This window comes from Euleptes europaea, chromosome 15, assembly GCF_029931775.1.
Source record: "Euleptes europaea isolate rEulEur1 chromosome 15, rEulEur1.hap1, whole genome shotgun sequence".
Classification (NCBI taxonomy): Eukaryota; Metazoa; Chordata; class Lepidosauria; order Squamata; family Sphaerodactylidae; genus Euleptes; species Euleptes europaea.
In genome coordinates, this window is record NC_079326.1 from 25,098,256 (window position 1) to 25,119,101 (window position 20,846).

Here is a 20,846-nt window from a genome sequence, read left to right on the forward strand (position 1 = left end):
GCTGAGCTTAATGTCTTCATTCAGAGGCTTGGAGGCAAATGTACATTCCAAATAATACAGATACGACAATTTGATTGACAGGTGTGGGAAGTACAAAAACCAATTTAAATGAACTTTGAACATGATTTACATGTCTTCCATCCCTACCTCTCTCTGTTCTACTGTATTTATAGCACCATATAGAGAATGCTTATATAATAAATTAAAACTCAGCTGGATTTACAAAATAGATGTGGAGGGAGAGGAGAGAAGAGAAGAGGCAAAAAAGAGGGCAGAAGCAAGGATAACAGCAGATAAAGGCATTTCTCTCCCACCTACTTCTCTGAAATGTATTCTAATTTCTGGATATGAATGTAACAATCCTAATTTGCTTGAGCCCTATAGACCCAGAGCAAACATGGAACATTTCCTGGTCAGAAGAACATGCTGATTCAAAGCACAATAGTCCTCCAAGGAAAATGAACGCTTGAATACGATGCACAGCTTGGCAAAATACTATTAATTTCAGCTCTACGAGGAAATCAAACCCATTTCTCTCGCAGCTCCATTTGCAACAACGTCGGTTCCAAATACTTCAGGCACATCTGTTACCTTAACATCACAGCGGCGTTCTTTGCGGTGCTTACTAACCTCTGCATTTCCTGCTGCCTGAATGATCACTTTTCAGCTGGTGGCACATCGTGCCACTGCTGAATGAACAGCGCTAAGTGTTCCACTTTGGCACGGAGCATCTTGGTTACCTGTGCTCAGTGCTGGCAGGCTGAGCCTTTGCGCACAGTTCTAGTGCTCGCTTCCTTTTGTGAACTCACAGTGAGCCGCGTGCTTTATCACAATAGGCTGCAACCACCTGGAAACAAGAATCTACTACTTCTTCTCTCTCTCGCAGTTGCAACAGAAGAGGGCTTTGTAAGCTCCTGAAGTAACAAAAGGGCACCATCTTCTTTAGAATGCACTGGGTGCCCTGCTAAGAGGATGAGGAGGAAGAAGAGTTGGTTTTTATATACCAACTTTCTCTACCACATAAGGGAGAATCAAACCAGCTTACAATCACCTTCCCCTCCCCACAACAGACACCCTGTGCGGTAGGTGGGGCTGAGAGAGTGTGACTAGCTCAAGATCACCCAGCAGGCTTCATGTGTAGGAGTGGGGAAAGCAACCCGGTTCACCAGATTAGCATCTGCTGCTCATGTGGAGGAGTGGGGAATCAAACCTGGTTCTCCAGATCAGAGTCCACTGCTCCAAACCACCGCTCTTGAACACAACGCTGGAGAACCTTTTTCTAAAAGAGACTTAACCATAAAAGTTATATAAAACGATAATAATTCCACCTATATTAGAACACCGAAGGCATTCAAGAAAGGATGCAACTTTTTCCATCTGTGTCATATATTTATTAAAGTATTTCCACCCTGGTTTTTTTGGGGGGGTTAAAATACTCCCAAAATGGCTCACATCATAGTAAATAAATGCACGAGCATACACACACCCTCTGTTACTACCGAGGTTGTAATTCTGTGCATATTTAGAAGCATCCCATGGATTCTACTGAAACTAGCATCCAACTGAAGGAGCACAGGATCGGCATTTTGGAATCTTGGCCCTGGCAGTAGGGAAAGGTTGAAAATAAGAGACCCCCCTTCCCCATCTTCCCCCCTTCCCACACCATAGTTATTACAAAAAGATGGGAAACTCATATTCCAGGAATATCTTCCCTTCCCATTAAGGTTGCCAACTCCAGGTTCGGAAATACCTGGAACTTTGAGGGTGGAGCCTGGAAGAGTGGGGTTTAGGGAGGGGAGGGACCTCTGCAGGGTATAATGACAGGCAGCCCACCTTCCAAAGCAGCCATTTTCTCCAGAAGTGGGATAAATGTTTTAATAAATAAATATGATGTATGCATTCTGGAGATCAGTTGTAATTCCAGGGACTCTCCAACCCCCACTTCGTGGCTGGCAACCCTTCTTCCCATTTCAATGCTTATCTTTCCATGTAGAACAGCCACACAAATTAGCAGAACTCATCAATAGCTGAAAAAAGTGGAAAGACACCATATAGCCAGCCTCAAGGGAGGTGTTCAAAAGTAATCATCTTTTCATATCAATGGTGTCTTGCAGTCCTTTTCTTCTCTTGTAAAGCACAAAAGCTTGCTTTCCTGAGGGGGGGGGATACTTAAAATGTGTTTGCAGTTCACACCCCACTGTTAAACCTTGTTGGGCCTGCGCTCTGCCCATTATTTGCATGGAGACTAATAGCATGGTTGGTAGAGTTGCCAGGTCCTTTTTCGCCACGGGCGGGAGGTTTTTGGGGTGGAGCCTGAGGAGGTTGGAGTTTGGGGAGGGGAGGGACTTCAATGCCATAGAGTCCAATGGCCGCAGTGGCCATTTTCTCCAGGTGAACTGATCTCTATTGGAGATCAGTTGTAATAGCAGGAGAGCGCCAGCTAGTGCCTGGAGGTTGGCATCCCTAATGGTTGGAGTACTTAAGGACTGCTACAAGCAGTCCTTAAGTAGTCCCACTCCTGAGTTTAGTTACTGGAAATTTAGTAATTTAGTAATTTCCCACTCCTGAGTTTAGTTACTGGAGAGTCTGCCTTCCTAGCTGAGAAGAGAACCACAGCTTTGATTACAAAAGAGACAATGTTTACTAGTTTTCTGTAGCCTTAGCATCATACCCAGTCGTAACTGTTCCTTCTGAAAACAATGAAACAGTCCAAGGAAAAACAGTGCTGTTCCTTTTGTAGACCACACAATGTCTGGGCATATTTCATTTCATTCATTCTTCAAGGAGACAAAAGGTGCCGGCATGGCTTGAAGCTCCACCTCCCCTCTGCTCCAAAGCTGATTCATACACTTCATTGCCTTCTGAGAGTTCAGCCAGCATTGACCACATGCTTTCAAGTAGATCTTTGCAGCCCGAGGGGCTAGAAACTTGCTTCAAATAAAAGTTGAGCTTCTCAGGAAGCTGAATTTTGAACCACATTTTGCAGTTGTGCTGCATTCCTATTAGTTAAAAGATACTGTCCTGAACACAGGCCACTAGAGATAGTGGTTATATAAAAAATGTTTAAAGGATTGTGGGTTTATTATTTTTAAATCAAATTTAAAATATCTCAATGGAGCTGGCCAAAGTTCATTCATTTTATTTTATTTATACCCCACTCTCAATTCCAGGTCAAAAAAAGGGCTCAGGGCAGCTAGCAACATATGAAGTCATACAAATTCATCAGGTGCAACAAAACAATCTCAATAATAGGGTTGCCAGGTCCGTCTTCACCACTGGTGGGAGATTTTGGGGCAGAGCCTGAGGAGGGCGGGGTTTGGGGAGGGGAGGGACTTCAATGCCATAGAGCCCAATTGCCAAAGTGGCCATTTCTCCAGGTGAACTGACCTCTGTCAGCTGGAGATCAGTTGTAATAGCAGGAGATCTCCAGCAAATACCTGGAGGTTGGCAACCCTACTCAATAAAAACAAACACATTCAAAAAATTTAAAACCAGAAATGAGTCAACAACAGCTCTGAATCCTAAATTAGCTGCAGCCCTCAGGCAGCCAGGGCCCCAGTTCTATCAACAATACAGAGATCGGAGGAGGAAGAAGAAGAAGAAGAAGAGTTGGTTTTTATATACTGACTTTCTCTGCCACTTAAGGGAGAATCAAACTGGCTTACAATCACCTTCCCCTCCCCACAACAGACACCCTGTGAGGTAGGTGGGGCTTAGAGAGCTCTAAGAGAACTGTGACCAGCCCAGGGTCACCCAGCTGGCTTCATGTGTAGGGGTGGGGAAACAAATCCAGTTCACCAGATTAGCCTCTGCAGCTCATGTGGAGGAGTGGGGAATCAAACCCGGTTCTCCAGATCAGACTCCACCGCTCCAAACCACCGTTCTTAACCACTACACCACGCTGGCTCTGGGGAGGGGGGGTGGAGAGAGGCCAGCACAGATATAAACCTGTAACTGTCCTCAACCATGGGCCTGATGGAACAACTCCTTGCAGGCCCTGCAGAATTAAGATCCCTCAGGGCCCTGGTCTCACTTGGGAGGGAGTTCCACCAGGCCGGGGCCAGAGCTTTTTCAGCCCTGGCCCCGGACCAGGACAGCCAGACACTCTTTAGGCCAGGGATCACCAGGAGATAATCGTTTGTTGATTGTAAAGCTCCCTGAGGGGCATAACAGCTTTTTGTTCCCAGGGACCACCAGAAGATTAGCATCTGTTGGTCATAAAGCTCTCTGAGGGGCATACCAGCTTTTTGTTCCCAGCAGAGGCCAGTTAACTGCCCCTGAAAAGTTCCCACGCATCAGGAAGGGAACCACTTCTGTTTCTGCCCCCAAGATCTGGTATTCAGAGACATCTTTCCTCTGTACGTGGAGGTTCTATTTTGCTACCATATCCAATAGCCATTGATAGACCTATCCCTGTCCTGTGGAAGCACTGGCTGATGGACTTCATGACTGAATGGATGCCAGGTCAACCAAACAAAAAGAACAGGGAGACAAGCCACTAAGTTTGTCACCACCTCACCCCGTCAGGATGACACACACACCTTTAGACTATATTGATCTTTTAGCATATAACAAAGATGACAGATGGAGAAAGCTGTGGTAGGACTATGCATATACATATAATGTGCCATCCAACATCAAATGTTTTAAAAACCAAACTGTTGTTGAATGTAGGAGGGTATTGCTTTGTTTGCTGATACACTGTCATCTCAACACAGGGAAAACTTCTAAGTTAAAAAAGAGAGAGAGAGAAATCTATGATGACTGCATCAAAAAATTTTTTAAGGGACATGAGATGGTGGTCACTGGCCTTTTATGCACGATCAGTTTCCTCCGGATCTGCTGCTCTCTAACTCCACAGTATTTGCAGTCGAATTCTCAAAGTTTTATGCATAAAGGGGCTTTTACAACTTTAGCAAAAATGCAGAGCTTCCCTGTGTGAATCCCTCCCCCTGAAAACTGCTTTGGAATTGGCTGTGGTGTATTCTTTTAAAATACGTCACCATGTGGGATTCTTTAATTTGATCTGTACTGAATGGCCATTTTACAGCCAAAGCAAAGAAGGTCTGGACAGTGCCCCCCCATCCAATTTATTAGGGGTTATCTCAATGCAGGGGTCATAAAAACATAAAATCACTCACACAGTCATTTGTGACCATGTTATTGTTCCATCTTGCACTCACAAGTAAAATAAAAAGGCTTTCATGCCTATAAGAGGCTGACTATAAGGGGAGGGCAGCAAAGCTGCCTGGCTCTGTTCCATCCTACCAAGAACTGAAACTGACCCACACTCGCTGTGAAATTGATGACATAAGCAGCCTCATGGTATTCCAGCATTATTGTCTCGCTAGTGCACTTGCAAATGGCTTTGAGGGGAGGGGTTGGATGAGGAGGACAGACACATGGGAGGGAGAAGCAAGAATGGGCATGGGGAGAAAAACTTGAGGTGACAAGTTTGCACAGGACCGGCTTTCAATTTGGGATCGAGGCAGACTTTTAACTTGAGGTGAAACAGCATCCTGAAAATGTAGGGAAAATGTGAGGGGAGAGTGAGGTGACTTCTGAAGGTTGTAAAATACATGCATAATTAAAATGAATCCCTGAAATAGTCAGGGAGTGACCGTGATGGGAACAACCCGTACTTGAAAGGCCACAGTCTCTTTTTGTGGCTATGAGTTCCATAATTAAGAATAATGTGAAGTGGTACCTCATTTTGTCAGTCTTGAACCTGCTGCTGTTTTTATATAGTGTAACACAGATGGCTGACATTTTGAGAGAAGCAGAAATTTTCCTTATGGCCAGTGTCTGTGTGTGTGTAAAGTGCTGTCAAGTCGCAGCCGACTTATGGCGACCCCTTATGGGGTTTTCTACTCATCTTTTAAAATCAGCCTTTCCCTTCACTTTAGAAAAAAAAGCATGGGCTACATTCCTATAAAATATTTACTGGCAAGTAAAACCCATTCACTACAGCAGGTCTTACTTCCAAGTAAAAGGATTGGGCTGCCAGACCTTCCTAGGTTTTTGAAGCTACTTCAAAATCTTTTGCTTCTATCTGGCAACTGACCTGTTAGGATTTTTTTTTTTAAACTCGTCTGCATTTCTGGTTATTCATTGATGCCTGACTTTTCTTCCCAGGAGGGACGCAAGGCATCTTACAACAACCCCATTCTCCCCTCTTCTATTTTATCTTTGCAACAATGATTCAAACTGATTCTCCTAGATTTGAGTCTAGTAGCCCTAGGGTTGCCAAGTCTCGCTTCACCACCAGGAGGAGGTTTTTGGGGTGGAGCCTGAGGAGGGCGGGGGTTGAGGAGGGGAGGGACTTCAATGCCATCCAGTCCAATTGCCAAAGCGGCCATTCTCTCCAGGTGAACTGATCTCTATCGGCAGGAGATCTCCAGCCACTACATGCAGGTTGGCAACCGTAAGTAGCACCTTAGAGACCAATAAGATCTTTGTTGGTCTTTAAGGTGCTAGTGGACTTGAATGTAGCCATTCTCCTGCAGACTAATATGGCCATCCTCTGACACTATATCACTCTGGCTCTTTGTTACCATTGAGGTATAATATACTTTTAAAGGTCCCCCCCTCCCTGCCCTCTTGTTTGCTTTCTTATTCTGAGTGTATGAGAAAGCAGCCAAGAGGTATTTTAAATAAATCAGTGATAAGTGAGTCACTTATTAGATTGGGAAAAATACACAAGCTTCAGTCAAGGAATTTTAGCTCATCTGCCCATCTTCACAACTGTAACTTTGTTAAGGCGATAAGTATGTTTGCTAACCTATCACTAAAGTTTGAGACACACAAAAGGAAGAACAGGACGCTCCACAAGAGGTAAAATAATGAGAAGAAAATCAAATCAGGAACTGCTACAGGAGCACACTGGGAAAACTGAAAGCATCTATTGGACTTTCACTGCAAGTACTCAGTGTTTACATAAACACAGAAGACAGATTCCAAGAAAACAGAGCTCCTCTCTAGCTTCCAAAGCCCCTCTCTTATAGCATCCAGAGCACTCTTGTTCACAGCTGCAACAATGATTCATCTTCTCTCCACTTCTAGCCAGTAAGAACACAGCAGGCACCTGGTGCTCTAAATAATCCATGAGAAATAGGCCCAGCAATCATTAACTCTCTATTTCCCAGAATAAACCCACTCTACTCCACCAGACCTGCAAGCAAACAAAAGAGTGGCAGTGGTAAAAGGTTCCAGACTAAGAGTTTGCGTCACGAACCTGGGAGGCAAAAATGCAGCAGGCGCAGCTCAGGCCAAGAGACAGTAAGGTTGCCAACTGTCCTATCCCCTTAACAGAAGCTTCATGGGATGCCATTTAACAGGGGTAGCTGTTTGCCTCCACACCATGAAAAGCTTCATCTGCCCATTTTGATGCATTCCGTTTCTGTTAAAGGAGCAGGACATTTCCCTTCCAGGCCTGTTAATAGCCCTAAGTAATAGAACTGTTTGGCTGGCTGAATTGCTTCCTGGTATGTAGGTAAAAAAATTGGAGCCTCTGTTGGAAAAAAAGGTGTCAGCCTTAAGGGTTATAGAGGGGCACATCTGTGCATCCCAGATGGAAATCCAGGCGATGTGCAAATTGATGTGCAGATGGATTGTTCCAATGGTGTTTTTCAAGAAAGGGAAACAACAACAGAAATGTAGTCACAAAATTCAACACACTGCCTCCATTTGTCAAAAAAGTTTATTTATTTATTTATTTATTTATTGCATTTTTAAATATAAATATTTATCTTTCTCCTCAATCAGGTCCCAAAGCAGCTTACATAATATAGTTCTCCATTACTCTGTTTTATCCTCATAACAAGCCTGTGAGTTAGGTTAGACTGAGAGGGTATGGCTGAACTAAGGTAATCCCACAGGGTTCCATGGCAGAATTGACCTCATTCTATATTTTATACAACAACTTCTGCCACATGTCAGTGAAAAAAGGTGGCTTATGAATGAAGTAAATGAATGAATAAATAAAAACTGTTAAAAGAATCCCCAAATTTCATGTGTAAAGTAGACTATCTTGTAGCTTAGTAATTATGGCTGGGAGGAAGCACTAAATTACATTGTCTTGGGGACTCATTTTTCACCCAGTCTCTGTAATCGAGAAGACTTTCTTTCTAAAGCATAGTATAAGTTTGCTAATTGACCAGAAAAAGCACCTGGTGTGCTCTGAACTGCAGCTCGATCTTCAGAGATTGACAAGTGATGCTTTTCAAAACACAGAGATACCATTTGCTAAAGTCAGCATATGAAACTGATATTAAAGATGTCACAGCCAAGCACCAGCTTTAAAAGATGGCAACCTATCTTCAAATGACTTAATCCCATGAGCACCTCAGCTGGTCCCAGAGGCAGAGTGTGAATATTTTAAATAGAAGCATTTAAATAAACCAATGATGCTTGCATGCTTTCCATAGGTTTCTCATTGGAGTTGCTAACAACCTGGAGGGGAAAAAATGTCCTGTCCCTTTAACAGATGTTTATTGTGTGGAAATGATCAGGTGAAGCATTCCATGGCATGGAGATAACATCATCTGGTAAATAATATCCCATTAAACCTCTATTAAAGGGACAGGGCATTTTTTCCCCTTTAGGTTGTTGACAACCCTACTTCTCACAGATTTTGAAATCCCATGGTAAATCTTTTTTTGTAAGCATTTGCTATCATGAATGGTTGGGTAGGAGAAAAAGGACGTGCATGGGAAAGGTGTAAGTGAAATGTTGGTGCACGATCACTTCAAACCGAATGCAATTTGATAGCAGACCCCTGTGTTCTGTTTCCTTTCCCACCTCCTCCCTCCCGTCCTCGCATGACAGCCTCACTAACCTGCAAAGAGGAGGTAGCCTTGTCAAGCTTTCAAAATGCAGAATACTGAAAAGGTCAGAGTAGTACAGTATGACAGAACATGTAAGTCATTATAATTCTGATACCTCATTTGTAATGAGAATGAGGGCAACAGCAAATTGTAAAACGTGCTCTAAAAGCGGAGGAAACCCGACGGTTCTGTCGAGAGCCAGGTTCTCATCCCTGCCGATAATGACAAAATAGCATCTCTGCACTTCTTCACAAATGGGATGTGAAGCTCTGAGGGTGCAAATATATATATATACAAAGATTTGTGGCAATTACCTTAAAAATGGCAACAAGAGAATATGTAGTGGGCTGGGAGAAAGAGCAATGAACCGGAAGGTCAGGGAGATGGAATCGTATTCATGTTATTTTTCTTTGATGTGGCAGTTGGCCTAAACCCACATAGAATGGTTTGTATATAATCACCAGCATGAAATACACCAACGGTGCAATCCTAAACAGAGGCACTTTCTTCTAAGTTCATTGACATGAATGATTTTGAGGGGTGTAACTCTGTTTGGGATTGCACAGGAAGGCTGCAGCAGGCTCTGGCAACTCCTTGAAAATCCAGAATGAAGGAGCTGGGTTTTCATAGGTGCTGATCTGCAAATGGAATTTGTGAAAAAAGAGGTCTATGTATTTTAGGAAGGAGGGAAAGAGAAATGTCCCTCGAGTTCTAGAACAGCGTGGGGACTGGAGTTTTAATTTCAATACAATTGGCTCTCTTGAGCTCTGGCACTAGGGTTGTTGTAGTGGAACATTGCAGAAGACCATTGTACACTCGAGGAGATAGGTGGTGCTCAATACAGCCCTTCTCCATGAGAAAGCAGTCTCAGGGAGTTAATTGTCACACTGTACTGTAAATAATGAGCACCTGGTGGTGGGGAAATAAATTTAGTTTAGTTCTCTGCTGAAAGAGGGAGAGAGGGCTTCAGATAAGAAGCGAGACTCTAGCGTCTGGAGAACCAGGACGGGCTGCCAGAAAGAGAAGGAGTGGCTTGCTTACCTCCCAGGAGACAACATCCCATCCTTGTAAGATTATTTAGCCTGGATAAAAGGTTATTTTTGTTTAAGATTACTTAGCCTGGATAAAAGGTTTTTTGTTGTTGTTGTTGCAGTTGTAGCGAAAGTTGTGCTGGTATGCTGCTTTGTGACTGGTACACTGCTGTTGAAGGCATACAACCTCTGTAATAGTAAACGGTGGTGCTTTTTGTATCCATATTGGCTATTCTGCTTTTAGCAGATGTTCATATTCTGCTTTTAGCAGAAGTTAATGTGCAAACATTGGAGACCTATCATTCTTATTTCCCTGCTCTGACCTATTACAGTGGTCGATTTCTGCCTCAAGCTCTTGTTGTAGACCAAGGAACAGGACCACCGGACCTTGTTACTAGTCAGTGGGTAATCCTAGTTTACTTCTGTGCATCCTTATGAGGGAAAAGTAGTTGTAACTTCTGCGGACAATGGCACAAGGTTCATTACATGAGTCACCCCAGTGGAGGTTTTTGTTGTTTATGCATGGTTGGTCCTGAGTTAGAGAAATCCAGCATGAGCATCAGCTTGGCCTGCAGAAGATCCCAGGTTCAGTCCCTGGCATGTTCAGTGAAAAGGGGAAGGTATTAGGTGATATGAAAGACCTCAGTCTGAGGCCCTGGAGAGCCACTGCCAGTCTGAGTAGACAATATTAGCCTTAATGGACCAGTGATCTAATTCAGTATAAGGCTGCTCTATATGTTCATATGTTCATATCCAATCACTATTTTCTCACTTTCCTTTTTCTCCAAATCAGGAAAAGCTTTCCCTGCTAATTTTCTGTCTGTTAGGCACCTCTTAGAGACAAAGGAGCCCCCTGAAAGAAAATAGCTGGCAACCTTGCAAGCAGACAGTTATTTCTTATCTCTCCCCCCACCCCCTAGTACAGGAGCTCTAGTACAAAATACATAGATACTGTACCAGTTATGAAGAGTTCATGCATGTTATAAAACACTTCCTCATCCCCTTTTCTATATATTTTAGAAGTCGCCACCCAGAAGTTTCTCAATGCAAACCAAGTGCCACGCAGACAATGGAAACCTGGTGGGAACTGCCAGCATCTCTATGCCATATGGAGTGAGGCCTGCAGCAGAAATGAGGTGGGGAATGGAATTGTTAATGCTTCTTTTTGAAAGAAGTGGTTATTAGACTGTTACTCAAGAAGGCATAGTTAGATAAGCAGGTCCTGGCTAATTATAGACCTGTTTCACACCATCCCTTTGTGGAGAAAGGTTATTGAATGGGTAGTAGCAGAACAACTCAGGGATACTTGGATGAGACATCTGCTCTCCATCCTTTTGCAGTGTGACATCAGTCATGGATTTGGGACAGAAATTCAGTGGTGTGTTGGAATATGCAATGTCTGTTGTCCAAAGAAGAATACAAGAAGACCCTGCAGCAAGAAGACAGTTAGGATAGTGATGTCAGCACCTTCTTTCCTGTTAAGTGTCATTCTTTGTCTGTCTCCAGATGGCTACTCTTAGGGCAATATCCTGCTTCTTCTCGGAGGTTCCACACTTACAGCCCAAACCTAATGGAAGGAGGTAGTTATGATGGGCCCGGGGACAATGTAGCTGTGCCACCTCCTGAGCAGCTGGACAATTTTCAATGCAATTATATATATTAAGTGCAAAAGGTGTAAAGTGGATACATAAACAACAGACAATACACAAAGTATACAAAGAAAAAGAAGATTCACTTAATCAAGGTAAGTACTAAACGTTGTTGCCATTAATAATCTGTCAATTTTCTTTTACAGAGTACAAGCTTCCAGGTAAGTGCAATTGTTCCAAAGTATATTGAAGACAAATAAGCGACAAGAAACAGCTGGAAAGAAGATGAAGATGGACGGACGTGTTGTCTAGATCATTGTCCACGTTTCGCAAAGGCTTCATCAGCTGATTACTTTCTATGTACAATAAAAATTATTATAATATAAAAATATATAAGTTGCATCTTTATCATTAATTAATAGCATTATCAAAATATTTTTCTATACATATATATTAAGTGCAATATCAACCTAGAAAACAAGAGTTATACCACCAATATTGCCATAAAAATATGTTTGCTATAAATGAGGCTTACCTCAATAAGAATTTTTATACTTATAAATAACCATAATAGGTACAATTCCAACTGCCCAGGGGCTTAATGTGAGTCGATGTGAGAACGTATGAATCAGTATGATAAGTATAGGAAATATATTACGAAAACCAGGTGAAAAGGATGTACGAGTTCAGGCAGGCAGGTGAAATAAGGGATCAGGTAAAAATATCTATCTATAGAGAACATGAAAAAAACAACTCATGTTTATTCCTATGGAGAAGAGGGGGGAGGGAACGAGATATAATGTAGAATAACTAATATGTTAGTCTCTTATCATAAGCATTATATTTAATCATAGGGTATGATGGAATGTGTGTAGTAATTGTGAAAACAAATGTGGAGAAGATGTAGAAATTCCGGGAAAGCCGCAAAATAAAGTTAAGGGATCGGGTATAAAAACCTGTCTATAGAAAACATGAAAAGTCAAGCTCTGCATTTAATCCTGTAGGGGAAAGGGTCCGGAATAAAAATATAAATTTGGTCTCCATTTGCAATAATACCTTTTGTACATTTTGTTGGTCATAGGGTCTACCCCTATATTGCCAGAGACACAATAGGACATACCGTTCTCTGAGTGGCCCTTTTCTAAAGTGAGAAGTTAATGGCGCTTCCAAATTCCGAGCGCCTATCCTAGATCTGTGTTCGCAGATGCGTGTTCTCACTGTTCTCACGGTGCTTCCGATGTACATTAATTGGAATTTGCAAATTATGCAATAAATCACCTGTCTGGATGCGCAATTAGAAAAAATGATTCAATGTGAATTTAAAACCTGTAGTGGTGGAAATTAATTCTTTGATTGGTAAACACAAGCTACATACAGAACACAACCCGCATGGATGATGACCAACAGCTGGGGGAAGCTGTGAAGAAGAAGATAGTAAACTGGCCAAAGGAGAATCTGTATGGGTAACAATGTCTCTAATCCCCGCTCACATTTAGTTAATAATATCATCAAAAAACATTGGCACATCTTGGAGAGCATCCCTGGCTGCCAATCCCCACCTTTGTGTGCATTGCGCCGACCACGTACCATTAGAGACATTATTCTTTGTATACTTTGTGTATTGTCTGTTGTTTATGTATCCACTTTACACCTTTTGCACTTAATATATATAATTGCATTGAAAATTGTGCTGTTGTTGTTTTTCCTATACTACACAGCACAGAGCCTTGTTTTTCTGGTTTTACCTCCTGAGCAGCTGGCGGTGGTCAAAAGCTAGAGTAACCCCCCCCCCCCCAGCAGGCATAACTCAGTGCCTGTAAAAAGGGGCGTTTCCAGGACTAAATGGATTAGGGAACATACTAAAGTCAGCTACACCACCAGGAATTACTCCCCTTGATGCCGTCGTAAGGCCTTGTCCCAGGGAAATGCTGCTGGCGAGGCTGAGCCAGTGCCAGAGGCTCATGCTGCCGCATGCCTCCCCAGCATCGGCATAAGTGTCCCACCACTGGTGTTAGTACCCACTTAGCCTGTGCAAGTGGCACTAATGCCAGTGTAGGGGTCACGCTGGCTCCTATCCCCTTAGAACATAAGAACATGAGAAAAGCCCTGCTGGATCAGACCAAGACCCACCAAGTCCAGCAGTCTTTTCACACATTGGCCAACCTGGTGCCTCTAGGAAGCTCATAAACAAGATAATTGCAGCAGCATCCTGACTTTGTTCCATGGCACCTAATATAATAGGCATGGTTCTCTGATACAAGAGAGACTAGGTATACATCATGACTAGTATTCATTTTGTCTAGGTTTGTGCATATCGATAAACCTGAACCGAAAATAAACCCGAAATTAGATGTTTTGGCAATATTCGAGCTTCGGTTTTACTGAATGCCAAAACCTGGGGATCTCCCCAAAGTGTGTTCTCACCATAAATTTGTACCAGTGAGTTCTCAGCGATTCCAAGAGCTACCTGACATCACTTCTAGGGGAAACTTGACATCAAAGCACACATGACATTGTGCCGTCCCCGTGTCCCCATCCCCAAAGTTCCCACCAGTTGCCATGCACAGCCTAGCATGGCTAGCGTTTTTGAGGATTTTTTTTTTTTTTTGCATAGTTGTATGAGCCGATCAAGCTGCACTTTTCATAAACATAGTTTGTGGGATTGAAGCCCTTTCGGATCTTGGCCCACACAGATACACTTCAATCCTGACAATTAGTTGGTCATTTTACATCGTTGGGATCCTGCTACAGGAACCAGCACTGAACCAGAACCAATCAGGTGTGGGGAGGGAGGGCCATTTGGGAACACGCTCAGAGGTTTCATTGACATCCTTGTTAATTTTTTGCAGCTAGGTAAATTTTGCAACTTGTTTTTATGCAAGTATGTGTTACCATTTTTAAAAGTATTATGGCTAGGAGCCCCCAAAGCTGGATGTGGCCTGGGCCTCTCTGGACTTCTGAGTCCCTGATCTGAACACTTGAGTATTTAAAGTGCAGTGCTATAAAGTGAGAAGTGCTCAATGATACAGGCAATATGATTGTAAAAAAAAAAAATCTTTTTTTTTGGGGGGGGGGGTAAAATACAATGGAAACCTGGGCCTAAATTCTGTTTCCTGCTAGGTCTTACAAAGGGTGGCTTGAACAGTCTTTTTAAAAGGCAAAAAAACCAATATGGTGCACTAATTATTCATTCATTTTGCAAAATGTCAAACTCTCTGTGATCCTTTTTAATTTCAATGGGTGTTCCAAACTGGAGAGTTGTCTAGATGTTCTTTTAATTGAGTCCAACACTGTGTGGTAAATGCAGATTTAAGTATGCCTAATAAAAAAGGAAATATCAAATAAACAGTTTCAACACAGAATGTTATTTGTAACATATAAATTGTATATGGGGAAACAGGTTGACACATCTGACTCTTTTTCTTCTCCATCATGATTGTTTTGTTACAGAGGAACAGAGGAACAGTCCTTTGAAACTATCCCTTTCCTGCACAGTTTTCAGATTCTTCCTGCTTTTTGGGAGAGCAATTTGGGCTCAGAAACAGCATTACCTAATTTTGCCCTAGGGTTGTGGGAGGGTAGGAGGAGGGGATACGGTGGGGACATCGTGAGCATTGTTCCAGGGGAAACCCAAAAGTGACAGCAGTAGCTTTAGGAATCACTGGAAACTCCATAGAGTTTCTGCCAATTCATAGAGCTACCATTCTTGCTTCTGGGTTTTCCCTGGAAGTGGCATAACAACAACAACAACAACAACAATTTTATTTGTACCCCGTCCTCCCCGGCAGAACTGGGCTCTGTGTGGCTAACGTCATAAAATACATGTAACTAGTAATACAATTCAATAAAATACAATTAAAACAATGCTAAATTACATCTTTTTGTGATGGCACCCTAGCCCTACAACACTATGGGGAGAGATTGCTTTGCTGATAGCTATGGCCTAGTCACCTACAATTTGTGAGCTCAAAGGAAGTGAGGGTGGGAAAAGGAGGTGGGAGGCCAGCATCAGAGATAGAAGAGGAAGAGGAAGAAGAAGAAGAAGGAAGAAGAAGAAGAGGAGGAGGAGGAGTAGTTGGTTTTTATATGCTGACTTTCTCTTACCACTTAAGGAAGAATCAAACCGGCTTACAATTCTTTTCCCTTCCCCTCCCCACAACAGACACCCTGTGAGGTAGGTAGAACTTAGAGAGTGAGGCTGGCCCAAGGTCACCCAGCTGGCTTCATGTGGAGGAGTGGGGAAACAAATCTAGTTCACCAGATTAGCCTCCTCTGCTCATGTGCAGGAGTGAGGAATAAAACCCAGTTCTCCAGATCAGAGTCCACCGCTCCAAACCCGTGGTCTTAACCACTACACCATGCTGGCCCCCAACTGTTGCCATCCTCAGCCACAGGCCTTGTGGAACACTTGTGATGCTGGTGAGTTTTTTAAAAAATTTCCCCAATGCCATTTGGAAAGGCAATGGGAGCTTGGGGCAGGGTAGAGGACACTGACCATGATGGAGCACTGTTCTGACTCCATCCAAGGCTGGATCATGTGTTCAGTGAAGTCAGTGGGAATCAGCAAATACAAATACAAATACGAAAGCCTTTGTTGGCATTAAAAGGGAAAACATACAGTGGAGTTTACAGTAAAATCATGATATGAAGTATGCAGGTATCATATGGTAAAGTTTACTATAAAATCATTTTTATAAGAATAGACATATCCCACTAGATTGGTTACTTGGTTATTTAATCCTGAGTTAACCATTATATGGTGCAGAGTAGCAATCACGCTCTCTAATTACAAGCAAAAAAGAAAACCCTTGCCACCGAGTCAATAATTGTTGTATCCTGCGTGGTCATAAGGTAGGACACCTTTGAATTGGTAGGTAACCATTCCCTATCAGCAAGTAACTGGTGTATAAGATTGGAACGGTCCCTATCATAGAGGGAATCAGCACGAAACTACCCCAGAGTGCAGCTAGCCTACATCTATGATCATGGGGGCTAACAAGGGGCAATTACAAGAAGAAAATACAGTGCAAAAGCATTCGGCGGGTGAATGGTGCTAAGTCTGCCTTTGTTTTTATGAGCATGTTGATTTTAGGTTTGTCATGCTGTGGGTCTACCTATGGCAGTGGGAAAGGTGGAATGCCTGAATATTAAGCCATAATCCATCACTGTACACATACTAATTACTTTCTGTCCTCCCTTTCCCTTGTCATCCGGATCCAAGGTAACGTTTTCTCCAACCCCCCTTTTGTCAGAGCGTTCGTACATTCGCTTGCGCTGTTCCTCGCTACGCTCCACCGCATCTTTGCATGATCTGCATGGTCTCTGTCCCCCAGAGAAAATTTGGGCATGCATACAGTATGTGAACTTTAGATAAATAAATAAACATATGAAACAGCTCCCAGATAATTGAAAGCGAGGGAAGGAGGGAAGCAGAAAAAGGAAACAATTTCTCAGGGGAGAAGCCGGCTAAGGTGGCAGGTATGATTAAAATCCATATGATTTATGAGTAGGTGCATTGCTAACATGACATCCCTTCAGTTTTTGTTTGTTTTAGCGCATTTGACAATAAAGTTTTCATCCCCCCCCTTTCCCGTTCCTATCGTTTCCTCTCCCACACCCCTCGCTGCAGGTTTTGCTCAAGAGTTAGCCACTCAGGAATTCCTAGTGCCTGGCTGAGCAGTAATTTAGCGGGCCCTCTTGTGCTCTTTTCCTGTCAGCATTAACATGTCAATTCATTTTAATAGTCTGGGCATGCTCAGTGGGCATGCCTTTTCTCAGTAGGCATCCCATGAGCCCTCCCTGCAGTGCAGAAGTGTGTTATAGCTTGTCTCCGGTTGCAGAGACTCCGGCGGGTTTATTTTCATTGCGGCCAAGTTTATTTGTTAAGACAAAGCATGGAACAAGGGGGAGAATAATGTGGGGGGGGGAAATCAAGATCTTAAAATATTAAATGGGTTATTTATACATGAGCAATTGGTAATTTATGATTTACAGTATGTACAGAGTAGATTATAAATCTTCTTCTTGGCCTCATATTAACATGTGGCATGGAGTTGTTTTTAAGTCACTTCCTCTGATCTTTTTTTTTTTTAAATGATATGATATCACGCTACATTGGAAATTATCGGTAATCATGATTAACAGCTCAAGCGTCTTTTATATTAAATCAAAATTTAGTTGCCATTGTTCTCAGATGTAGATCTAATATTTTGCTTCTCAGTTATTGCTGAGACAACTTTAGCACTTTTTTTTTAAGGTTAAAAATTCAGCAGCGTTGGTTTGTGCTTTATGAACTACAGATGAAAATGTAGCCTTGAAAGACAGAAACAGACAAACACAAATGAGTTTGCCTCAACCCACCTCATAATTTCTGTGGTACAGAAACTCTTCGTATGGCATCTTTTCAGATGAACTACAAATTAAAGTATGGTATTTGGGATGGACCAGACCTTCATTTAATTAAACTTTTAAAAATCCTGGCTATATAGTACCACGTTCTGCTTTGTAGTTAAGTGACCAGTAGAGCAAATCTAAGTAGAGATGCACCTTTCTAAATTTAGGTCCCTCTTCAATTCACAAGGTGCAACAAAACAATCTCAATAATAGGGTTGCCAGGTCCCTCTTCACCACTGGCGGGAGATTTTTGGGGTAGAGCCTGAGGAGGGCAGGGTTTGGGGAGGGGAGGGACTTCAACGCCATAGAGTCCAATTGCCAAAGTGGCCATTTTCTCCAGGTGAACTGAATTCTATTGGCTCGAGATCAGTTGTAATAGCAGGAGATCTCCTGCTACTACCTGGAGGTTGTCAACCCTAAGTGCAACCCTAAACACACTTACATAGTCCATTGATTTCAATGTATTTGGAAGGGTGCAACTCTCCTTTAGATTGTGCTGCACATTGTGGTTTTGTGTCCCTTCTATTCTTGCACACTGTAATCCCCTTCACTTTTCAGCAAACCATGCTTTGATGTTACATCCAAATGGCTAACTATCATTCGCCACCATACCTCAAAATGAAGACAGAAGGCACAATGCATGGGTTAAAACTAGGCTGTATTAATTACATTTTGAACTGTGCAATGAGAAAAACTCACTCCCAGCTTTTTACAGGCTCCTAACAGGCTGCCCTATTGAGTTGACTAGCATCTGGGCACCTCCAGCATGGCCAAAGGCCACACCTTGCTTTTCCTTGCTTGCACCAAACATCTCCCGAGTGGTGCTGTCCATCCACCCCATCACCCTCTATGCCATTCAGTGCAAAGATCCAAGCAACGATGCACAGCATAGAAGGATTAACCTCTCTCCATCCCCCTGGGCCCTTTCAGCCATTTGTGTCTGGTTTAGGAGCCTTTCCTCATCCTCAGATGACTCAGGGTGCCTATAATTAAATAACAAGCAGTGGGCACACAGAACTTCCACAAAACCCAATAAGGACCACAGCAGCCCCACTGGATCAGGCCCATTTACACAACCTCCATCTGTCACAACCAATATAACACATCACATGTAAAAAAAAAATTCCCTCACCTAGCCAACTTGTTACGAACTCCAAAAAAATTCTGCTTAGCCCCAAAGTTACCAGCAGCTAATTGCTCCGAGAAAAATGTCTTGAGATGTGGAACATCTGTAAAGGATTTGGGTCTTCCTCTCTAATCTGAAGGAAGAGTCTTTTCCTCCTCTCATCCATGCTGAATCTTCTCTGTTGTATTTCCTAGAGATGTAACATTTCTCCTCATGCTTTGTAAAAAAAAAACCCAAAAAACATTAATACATATATATTTTAAATCTTTAATTATTCTCTCATTTTCTGAAAGATATAAAAACATATACCTCAACAGGAAGATTTGGTTCCTTAACAACAACAACAAAAAAGATAAGAATAATAATGAACATAAAAAGTCATCCCTCTATGTCAGAGAAGAAAGGAATCAAAAACAACTTTTATGGGCAGAAAAGTGCACAGGGCTAGAATAGGATATATAACAACTGAGCATACATGACAAATGTATTGGAGTGAGGCAGGTGTACATTAAAAAGTAGGCACACAACTATAAACCTTCAGAAACAAAAAATACAGTATACAGCTGAATAATCTTGCTATAAATATTATTTCGTACTTTTAAATATTTTTAATCCTGTAATACGTCCTCCTCTTACATACACTTTTTTTCTCTAGAGGAAGGATAATAGAACACGGCTAATTAACAACAAAAATAATTGAACCCTGACTATAACTGTCTACCTTTAAATCAAAGAAGGAAGGCAACCAATACTAAAATTTAATCTGTCCTCTGAGGCAGAGGGCACCATACAAGTCCTAGTCAGATAGCAAAGGCTGCTAAGAAGCAGTCAGAAAAGATCATGTGATAGGGGGCTAAAAACCTAATTAATCTCCATAAAGCTGTAACTGTGGTAGGCAAGAAGACTTGAAATCTGATTACATTATTGCATTTAATGGGTGGGTAGGCAGTGTGCCTTTTCCATGTTGATTTTAACCACCTGAGCCCTTAATATCACTCGGAACCTGATGGAAGAAAGTCGTATTTCAACAGATGTACACAGACGCCAAGTGCCATTGTTGAACAGTTCATGTATTGATTCAGTGGCCAAAATGGAATATACAGAGCTAGTGCAAGCTTGTTTTGCTGTAATTATGGCTTTTAGGGGTAGGAAAGTCCCTAGCTTTCATGATCCCGACAACTTTTAAGGCCACTTGAAGCAAAACTGCAACACTCCTTCATCCTAACATTCCTTCTCCCAGCTACAAAATGTAACAGACGAGAAAGGCAGAATAGTGACTGAAGTAAAGACACCAGTCTGAAGCAATCCCAAAGTAGGACTTTTCTGATGACAATGGACCTACCCGGATGAGTGAAGGGAGCAGCAATAGCCAGTGGTTGGTAGAGAAGAATGGCCATGGGTAGATTTTTCTGTCTTGTGGCTCCTTACGTTGGTTCGATTATGCAGTTCTTACTGCATTAGTGAGACCTCCTGAAGTAGATTTTTCAAGTAGGTCAAGGGTTTGGAAGAGGTTTAGCGTTTGAGTCAAAACTCTTCATACAGCGTTCCTCTACATCCTAACGCCAAGAGATGAGCGATGCTAATGCCACAGTGAACAGAAGTGTCTTTGTCTCATGTACTGTCCTCTGAGGAGCGCCTCACATTCTGTGTTTACCCTTTTTAAAAGCTATTTCTAAGCAAGGACCACAGTGTCAGGAGGGAGACTGTTTTGGCTTAATTGGAGCTAGGGTTGGCTCAAGCTATCGCCTTTCCACAAGGAACCTCTTTCCATGTTACCTAGCAAGATCCAAGGCAGGGTACAGAGGAAGCCGAAGTAACATTTCCTTGGACTCCAAGTGGTCATGGTATCAGTGCATTTATGCTAGAGATAAGAGTTACACCC